Source organism: Bufo bufo, chromosome 4 (assembly GCF_905171765.1).
Source record: "Bufo bufo chromosome 4, aBufBuf1.1, whole genome shotgun sequence".
Classification (NCBI taxonomy): Eukaryota; Metazoa; Chordata; class Amphibia; order Anura; family Bufonidae; genus Bufo; species Bufo bufo.
Window position 1 is genome coordinate 477,608,254 of NC_053392.1, and position 10,315 is coordinate 477,618,568.

Genomic DNA, 10,315 nt, shown 5'->3' on the forward strand with positions numbered 1-10,315 from the left:
TACACATTCTAAATAGTAGAGTACTTGAACCGGGATTTGGTTCATAATTGGTTATAGTAGATATCCTATCTATTTTAATGTCCATGACCGAGTTGAAATCGCCCACCACCAGCATCGGGCACTCCTCTCGTGCTGAAATATAATCCATCAGTTTGCATAACACAGTTGTTGTAAAAGGGGGTGGAATATATATAAAGGCAATAGTTCTCCTTTGCCTCTGCTAATGACAATGGAGAAAAATATACCGGCCCTCTTGATCAATTAGCTGTTCTATTGGGTCATAATCTACCTGTCTGTGAACATAAACGCTAATTCCACGAGAATATGTGGAATAGCAAGAGTGATATTCGTGAGAGGCCCATCTCCTTCCACCGAGCGCCGCCACTTTTTCACCTGTAAGGTGTGTTTCTAACAGGGTTAAAACCAATATAGATAATTTAGTAGAGACCACCTGAATCAATTGAAAGTAAAGGATAAGTGATCAAATTTAAAACTTAACGTTTAATACACAAGATATAGAAAATTTGGTCCCATGATAATAAGATATAATTATAGAAACTAACAAGGAGCAGCGCGGTGGTACACCAACGGAAAGCAGGTGCAAACAACCAGAACCCATATGCAAAAAAAACGATGCTCGGCGGCACTCAAAATAAACCCGGTGGTCCTACCGCTTGGATGAGAAGCTCCTTGGAATTGCGACTGCACGTCCAGTGCTGATAGATGTGCACACCAATTAGTGACGGCAGGCGTGTGAAACAGGGTATAGGGGTGCTAGGATTGCTGACCCTAATGATACCCTAGGGCCCTACAATGGCCTAGATGGCACGACCACGGATCCCCGCGATCAGCCAATGCAGGAACCTACCCCTGGAATTTGTGCGCCCTAGTTAGCCCTCAGCTGCCTAGTCCCTACACGCATGTTTCGCAAACATAGATGAGTGAATGGCTCATCATGGGAAACACGGAGCCTGGGCTGAGATTGTGCAGGGAACGCTAACCAGGGTTAGCACCAAGGCCATTGTTAATTAAAATGGCCTCCTCAAGAGATCGGGACTATATCCTTCGGTGGAAAAGAGAGATACAAACGGCGAAATACAATGATGCTAATATAGAGATATACCCGGACTTTTCTAAAGTTACGCAAGATAAAAGAAGAGAATATAAGGATGTTAAAAAGAGATTGATACAAGCCCAACTAAAATACTCCATGATGTATCCTGCAAAATTATGGGTTATCTACAAAGAAACAGTTCAATTCTTCTCCAACCCAAGTGATGCAGTTGATTGGATGGACTCTAAGGGCATTAAATAATTTGCTTGTGGTGTTGTAGGGGGGAGCTGGGGGGGTTGGCGGCGGAGGGGAGGGGGGGATAACCTATAGTTAGAGACCTATGAGTCACATTTCACGACTCGCAGATCAGTATGGAAGCGGGGTTTCGGGGGGGTGGGAGGGGGGCCTTTTTTCCGTGGGGAACCGTCGAGGTATTGAGGGTGCATCGTTGGGGGTGCCCCTGTCCTTCCGCCCAGCGCTGTCCTAAAGTTAGGGGGGACTTATTAATTAAAAAAAATAATAATTTCAAGAATATTGACATGGAATATTCGCGGTTTTGCGGATAAAATTAAGAGGTGCGCAGTGTTTGATTTAGTCTCTAGACATTTACCAGCAATAGTGGCCCTGTTAGAAACACTTGAAAGTAAAGGATAAGTGATCAAATTTAAAACTTAACGTTTAATACACAAGATATAGAAAATTTGGTCCCATGATAATAAGATATAATTATAGAAACTAACAAGGAGCAGCGCGGTGGTACACCAACGGAAAGCAGGTGCAAACAACCAGAACCCATATGCAAAAAAAACGGTGCTCGGTGGCACTCAAAATAAACCCGGTGGTCCTACCGCTTGGATGAGAAGCTCCTTGGAATTGCGACTGCACGTCCAGTGCTGATAGATGTGCACACCAATTAGTGACGGCAGGCGTGTGAAACAGGGTATAGGGGTGCTAGGATTGCTGACCCTAATGATACCCTAGGGCCCTACAATGGCCTAGATGGCACGACCACGGATCCCCGCGATCAGCCAATGCAGGAACCTACCCCTGGAATTTGTGCGCCCTAATTAGCCCTCAGCTGCCTAGTCCCTACACGCATGTTTCGCAAACATAGATGAGTGAATGGCTCATCAGGGGAAACACGGAGCCTGGGCTGAGATTGTGCAGGGAACGCTGACAAAATGTCAAAAGCGGACACTGCACAAAGGCAAAGTTCGACCACAATCCAGATATAGAAAGAGTGTGGCCAAACAAATCACAGGGTGGAGAGGGCAAACTGATACTTGTCCTAACCACTGCTATATATTTATGGCGCATGGGCTGATGTAGCCTGAGGAAGTGTTTAAATCCACCACCTTTTAAACCAAAGCCTGGCCTCAGAACGAGGCTTGGTCCGGACACTCCCACCCGTCATAGACAGTGCGATGCGCCCGCGCATGCGCGAACGGACGGATCGCATAAGGGAGGGAGGTCCCTCAGCAGGCGCCTGTGAGCGTGATGACGTCACCGCGCCCGATCTCGTTTGTTCACACGAGACCAAACGGCAGTTGCCAGGCGACCGGGACGCTTCTCCCTGACACCACCGGATGACGCCGCTTCAAGTTGAGAAGCTGCGCAAACATAAGTGAGGCATTCAGGCAAACATATTAATTAAGGAAATCCTGGCTAAAAAGACAATCCACGGACACATGTAGACAAAGGGAGGGGTGATGAGGAAAAACATACAGATAAGACAGGAGGACAGAACGAAGGGGAGAGGGGGCAAATGGCATAACAATAAGTTAAATGAGGAATAATTAGAAGCCATATGAATCAATAAGTTGAAGCATAGGGGATCGGTACAGGCAGCCTAAATAAAACAGCTATAATTAAGCTGTTCATTCAGACCGGTGGGTGAGACCGTACCTAAAACATAGATCCAACGGGATTCTCTCTGGAGTAAAGTACGATCCCAGTCACCACCGCGTATTGGGTGTGCCACCTTCTCGATTCCCATTGCCCTCAGACAGCCGGGGTTGCCCTGATGGTAATCATGGACATGTCTGGAGATAACGGTGTCCCTCTGATTGGCAATGTCGCCAAGGTGCTCGCCCAGGCGTCTGCGTAGTTCACGCCTCGTTTTGCCCACATACTCCAAATTGCACTCGCAGGTAATCTTATAAATCACACCTTGCGTCTTGCAATTAATGAACTCTTTGATCGGAAACTACTTATTGAGGTTAGAGCTGAAGAAAGATTTCCCTGTCTGGATGATTTTGCATGCTACACAGCCGCTGCACCTAAAACAACCCATAGGCCTGCGGTCAAGCCAGGTCCCTTCTTTGGGTGGCGGGGCAAAGTGGCTGTGCACCAGGAGATCCTTTAAATTGCTACCCCTTCGAAATGTTATTTGGGGGTAGTCGTGAATGATGTCCCTGATGTCCGGGTCCATCATTAAAATTGGCCAATGTTTGCCCAGGATCCCACGCATTCTGTCGGCACAGCCATCAAACGTGGCTAGCAGACGGATCTTCTGGTCAGCGGCTAATTTAGCCTTAGGTACCAGGAGGTCCGACCTAGCCGTGTCAACCGCTCTGTGATAAGCCTGCTGAAGCACATTGTCCGGATAGCCCCTATTCAGAAAGCGTGCCCTTAGATCATGCGCCTTCTTCCTAAAATCTGGTCCCTCGGAGCAGTTGCGCCTAAGGCGCAAATATTGGCCACATGGAATACCCCTTTTAAGGGGAATGGGGTGGCTACTGCTCCAGTGTAGGACTGAGTTGGTAGAGGTAGGTTTTCTGAAAATAGTTGTTGAGAGTTCATCGGACCACTTTCTAAAGATGGAAATATCAAGAAAGGACAGACTATTAGGGTCAGATTCATGTGTGAATCTAAGGCCTATACTGTTATGATTCAGCTTGGATACCAAACCAGAGAATGATGATAGAGAATCGTTCCAGATGATGAAGACGTAGTCGATGTAACGTGCCCACAGAGCTATGGGCACGGTACTCGACGACATCTCCTCAGAGAAAACACAAGTAGCCTCCCACCAGCCCAGGAGCAAATTGGCGTAGGCCGGTTCTCTGGTTTGGTATCCAAGCTGAATCATAACAGTATAGGCCTTAGATTCACACATGAATCTGACCCTAATAGTCTGTCCTTTCTTGATATTTCCATCTTTAGAAAGGGGTCCGATGAACTCTCAACAACTATTTTCAGAAAACCTACCTCTACCAACTCAGTCCTACACTGGAGCAGTAGCCACCCCATTCCCCTTAAAAGGGGTATTCCATGTGGCCAATATTTGCGCCTTAGGCGCAACTGCTCCGAGGGACCAGATTTTAGGAAGAAGACGCATGATATAAGGGCACGCTTTCTGAATAGGGGCTATCCGGACAATGTGCTTCAGCAGGCTTATCACAGAGCGGTTGACACGGCTAGGTCGGACCTCCTGGTACCTAAGGCTAAATTAGCCGGTGACCAGAAGATCCGTCTGCTAGCCACGTTTGTTGGCTGTGCCGACAGAATGCGTGGGATCCTGGGCAAACATTGGCCAATTTTAATGATGGACCCGGACATCAGGGACATCATTCACAACTACCCCCAAATAACATTTCGAAGGGGTAGCAATTTAAAGGATCTCCTGGTGCACAGCCACTTTGCCCTGCCACCCAAACAAGGGACTTGGCTTGACCGCAGGCCTATGGGTTGTTTTAGGTGCAGCGGCTGTGTAGCATGCAAAATCATCCAGACAGGGAAATCTTTCTTCAGCTCTAACCTCAATAAGTCCTTTCCGATCAAAGACTTCATTAATTGCAAGACGCAAGGTGTGATTTATAAGATTACCTGCGAGTGCAATTTGGAGTATGTGGGCAAAACGAGGCGTGAACTACGCAGACGCCTTGGCGAGCACCTTGGCGACATTTCCAATCAGAGGGACACCGTTATCTCCAGACATGTCCATGATTACCATCAGGGCAACCCCGGCTGTCTGAGGGCAATGGGAATCGAGAAGGTGGCACACCCAATACGCAGTGGTGACTGGGATCGTACTTTACTCCAGAGAGAATCCCGTTGGATCTATGTTTTTGGTACGGTCTCACCCACCGGTCTGAATGAACAGCTTAATTATAGCTGTTTTATTTAGGATGCCTGTACCGATCCCCTATGCTTCAACTTATTAATTCATATGGCTTCTAATTATTCCTCATTTAACTTATTGTTATGCCATTTGCCCCCTCTCCCCTTCGTTCTGTCCTCCTGTCTTATCTGTATGTTTTTCCTCATCACCCCTCCCTTTGTCTACATGTGTCCGTGGATTGTCTTTTTAGCCAGGATTTCCTTAATTAATATGTTTGCCTGAATGCCTCACTTATGTTTGCGCAGCTTCTCAACTTGAAGCGGCGTCATCCGGTGGTGTCAGGGAGAAGCGTCCCGGTCGCCTGGCAACTGCCGTTTGGTCTCGTGTGAACAAACGAGATCGGGCGCGGTGACGTCATCACGCTCACAGGCGCCTGCTGAGGGACCTCCCTCCCTTATGCGATCCGTCCGTTCGCGCATGCGCGGGCGCATCGCACTGTCTATGACGGGTGGGAGTGTCCGGACCAAGCCTCGTTCTGAGGCCAGGCTTTGGTTTAAAAGGTGGTGGATTTAAACACTTCCTCAGGCTACATCAGCCCATGCGCCATAAATATATAGCAGTGGTTAGGACAAGTATCAGTTTGCCCTCTCCACCCTGTGATTTGTTTGGCCACACTCTTTCTATATCTGGATTGTGGTCGAACTTTGCCTTTGTGCAGTGTCCGCTTTTGACATTTTGTCAGCGTTCCCTGCACAATCTCAGCCCAGGCTCCGTGTTTCCCCTGATGAGCCATTCACTCATCTATGTTTGCGAAACATGCGTGTAGGGACTAGGCAGCTGAGGGCTAATTAGGACGCACAAATTCCAGGGGTGGGTTCCTGCATTGGCTGATCGCGGGGATCCGTGGTCGTGCCATCTAGGCCATTGTAGGGCCCTAGGGTATCATTAGGGTCAGCAATCCTAGCACCCCTATACCCTGTTTCACACGCCTGCCGTCACTAATTGGTGTGCACATCTATCAGCACTGGACGTGCAGTCGCAATTCCAAGGAGCTTCTCATCCAAGCGGTAGGACCACCGGGTTTATTTTGAGTGCCGCCGAGCACCGTTTTTTTTGCATATGGGTTCTGGTTGTTTGCACCTGCTTTCCGTTGGTGTACCACCGCGCTGCTCCTTGTTAGTTTCTATAATTATATCTTATTATCATGGGACCAAATTTTCTATATCTTGTGTATTAAACGTTAAGTTTTAAATTTGATCACTTATCCTTTACTTTCAATTGATTCAGGTGGTCTCTACTAAATTATCTATATTGGTGTTAAATTTGTTGTAATTAATCTTGGCATGGCAGGTTTCCTGACGGTTGGCCTTAACACGGACACATGGCTTGATGAGGCGAGGGAAGTCTTTTCAGACAAATCGTATGTGCAAAATAAATGTATTCCTTCTTTCAAAACAGCTTTTAAGGAGTTGAGTAGACTATATAAGGAACATCTGTCCAGCTGGTGGGAGGTTCAAAGCTTGGATAATTATATAAAACATGGCATTGTTCCCAGGGGCTTAAGAATCTCACTTACCCCTGTTAACAAACAGAGGAGCCCTGGCTTTGGCAACCGCTGGGAACAACTAGCCACCGCTAGCTCCCTCCAATTTATGACTCTGTTGCTTGAAGAGGAAAAAATTAATCTTGAGGGCCTGGGGGAGAAATTGAAAGTCCAAATTGACATCACTAAAACCTTTACCCAGGACCCTGACTTTTGTAATAAAGAGAAACAGTTGCAGGCCTCTATAGAAAAATATCTATTTTATCTCCGGGAGAGAAAGCACCGGCAGTTCACCAAAGATCTTGCCGAGTTCAAGGAGAATAAGGCCTACTCTGTTCTCAGGGACAAAGTCACTGTCAGGGAGGTGGTCTCCGATCTGTCTACTACGGAGACCGATCACTCTGACAGTGAACGAGAACAACCAGGCACATCAACCAGACGGAAAAACACATACAGGGGGGGGAGGGGTAGAAGAGGTAGAGGTAGAGGACAACCCCAGGGTTTTTTAGATCAAGCCATTCCCTATCCGTTGAGAAACAGGTCAAGGACTCGGGACCAACAGGGCCCGAAGTAATAAACCTGTCTCAGAGAACACTGAGTACCATAGAGATGGCCGTACTTAGTAAGGGTTTATCCTTTGTCCCCACTCGCCGTTTCGACGCCTTTACGTGGACTAAGGATCTACATCTTTTCATTAGGAAACTTAGATGGAGGAAGTTTTTTAAACACACGGACGAACGGCAGTGCCAGGAACTAGGGATTCCCTTAAGCCTTTTACCGGATGTTAGGTTGCTACACAGTCTGGAGGATCTGGGCGGCGGCATTACTGGTGTGGGTCCCTTCACGACCCTTAGGAACAAGAGCACCAAGATGCCTCCGTCCAGTGACATTTCATGCTTGGATGTGTTCCTCCAGCTTGTATCAGCAGACCTCAAAAAAGTGGCATCCACCCCCCTGGATAACAACTGTACTAGGGAGGAATGGGAGGCCATTACGGCCCTCAAGAATGATTCCACGATCACTGTGAAGCCTTCGGACAAAGGAGGCAACACAGTGATCATGGACACTACTGACTACCGGAATATGTGTGAGCATATTCTTCGGGACAGAAACACCTATGAAGTTTTGCCATCTAACCCGACAGACTCTTATCTAATAGAACTGAGGGACATCCTGCAGGATGCTAAAACCAAAAAACTGATCTCTGCAGAAGAATTGGACTTTTTGTATCCTAAATATCCAGTGAATGCCACATTTTACAGCCTACCGAAGGTCCATAAGGGGACAATTCCCCTTAAAGGGAGACCCATCGTCTCGGGGGTTGGCTGTATTAGCCAAAACCTGTGTATTTACATTGATAAAGTCCTTATGCCCTTCGTGGTGTCCCTGCCATCTTATGTCAGGGACACCATGGACCTACTTAAAAGACTTGACGGCGTGAACATCGAACCCCAGGCTATTCTGGGGAGTATCGATGTCGAGGCATTATATTCCTCTATCCCTCATGCCGCGGGCCTCAAAGCAGTTGGTCATTTTCTTAGTATGAGGGGTTGTCAGTTTTCTCAGCACAATGATTTTGTGCTGAGACTTCTTGAGTATCTATTGACACATAATTTTTTTCATTTTGGTACCAAGCTTTACCACCAGCTCAGGGGCACGGCGATGGGCTGTTCTTGTGCACCGGCCTACGCCAATTTGCTCCTGGGCTGGTGGGAGGCTACTTGTGTTTTCTCTGAGGAGATGTCGTCGAGTACCGTGCCCATAGCTCTGTGGGCACGTTACATCGACGACGTCTTCATCATCTGGAACGATTCTCTATCATCATTCTCTGGTTTGGTATCCAAGCTGAATCATAACAGTATAGGCCTTAGATTCACACATGAATCTGACCCTAATAGTCTGTCCTTTCTTGATATTTCCATCTTTAGAAAGGGGTCCGATGAACTCTCAACAACTATTTTCAGAAAACCTACCTCTACCAACTCAGTCCTACACTGGAGCAGTAGCCACCCCATTCCCCTTAAAAGGGGTATTCCATGTGGCCAATATTTGCGCCTTAGGCGAAACTGCTCCGAGGGACCAGATTTTAGGAAGAAGGCGCATGATCTAAGGGCACGCTTTCTGAAAAGGGGCTATCCGGACAATGTGCTTCGGCAGGCTTATCACAGAGCGGTTGACACGGCTAGGTCGGACCTCCTGGTACCTAAGGCTAAATTAGCCGGTGACCAGAAGATCCGTCTGTTAGCCACGTTTGATGGCTGTGCCGACAGAATGCGTGGGATCCTGGGCAAACATTGGCCAATTTTAATGATGGACCCGGACATCAGGGACATCATTCACGACTACCCCCAAATAACATTTCGAAGGGGTAGCAATTTAAAGGATCTCCTGGTGCACAGCCACTTTGCCCCGCCACCCAAACAAGGGACTTGGCTTGACCGCAGGCCTATGGGTTGTTTTAGGTGCAGCGGCTGTGTAGCATGCAAAATCATCCAGACAGGGAAATCTTTCTTCAGCTCTAACCTCAATAAGTCCTTTCCGATCAAAGACTTCATTAATTGCAAGACGCAAGGTGTGATTTATAAGATTACCTGCGAGTGCAATTTGGAGTATGTGGGCAAAACGAGGCGTGAACTACACAGACGCCTGGGCGAGCACCTTGGCGACATTGCCAATCAGAGGGACACCGTTATCTCCAGACATGTCCATGATTACCATCAGGGCAACCCCGGCTGTCTGAGGGCAATGGGAATCGAGAAGGTGGCACACCCAATACGCGGTGGTGACTGGGATCGTACTTTACTCCAGAGAGAATCCCGTTGGATCTATGTTTTAGGTACGGTCTCACCCACCGGTCTGAATGAACAGCTTAATTATAGCTGTTTTATTTAGGCTGCCTGTACCGATCCCCTATGCTTCAACTTATTGATTCATATGGCTTCTAATTATTCCTCATTTAACTTATTGTTATGCCATTTGCCCCCTCTCCCCTTCGTTCTGTCCTCCTGTCTTATCTGTATGTTTTTCCTCATCACCCCTCCCTTTGTCTACATGTGTCCGTGGATTGTCTTTTTAGCCAGGATTCCTTAATTAATATGTTTGCCTGAATGCCTCACTTATGTTTGCGCAGCTTCTCAACTTGAAACGGCGTCATCCGGTGGTGTCAGGGAGAAGCGTCCCGGTCGCCTGGCAACTGCCGTTTGGTCTCGTGTGAACAAACGAGATCGGGCGCGGTGACGTCATCACGCTCACAGGCGCCTGCTGAGGGACCTCCCTCCCTTATGCGATCCGTCCGTTCGCGCATGCGCGGGCGCATCGCACTGTCTATGACGGGTGGGAGTGTCCGGACCAAGCCTCGTTCTGAGGCCAGGCTTTGGTTTAAAAGGTGGTGGATTTAAACACTTCCTCAGGCTACATCAGCCCATGCGCCATAAATATATAGCAGTGGTTAGGACAAGTATCAGTTTGCCCTCTCCACCCTGTGATTTGTTTGGCCACACTCTTTCTATATCTGGATTGTGGTCGAACTTTGCCTTTGTGCAGTGTCCGCTTTTGACATTTTGTCAGCGTTCCCTGCACAATCTCAGCCCAGGCTCCGTGTTTCCCCTGATGAGCCATTCACTCATCTATGTTTGCGAAACATGCGTGTAGGGAC

General features: G+C 47.8%; 1 long non-coding RNA gene across 1 annotated transcript; it reads right to left on the reverse strand.

Annotated features, from left to right (window-relative positions):
* Positions 1-2,030: 2,030 nt before the first annotated feature.
* Positions 2,031-6,442, reverse strand: LOC120998718. The gene is made up of 3 exons (XR_005778471.1): positions 6,390-6,442; positions 4,485-4,494; positions 2,031-2,143 (listed from the first exon to the last, which is right to left on the reverse strand). It is a non-coding gene; the product is annotated as an uncharacterized LOC120998718 (long non-coding RNA).
* Positions 6,443-10,315: the final 3,873 nt, after the last annotated feature.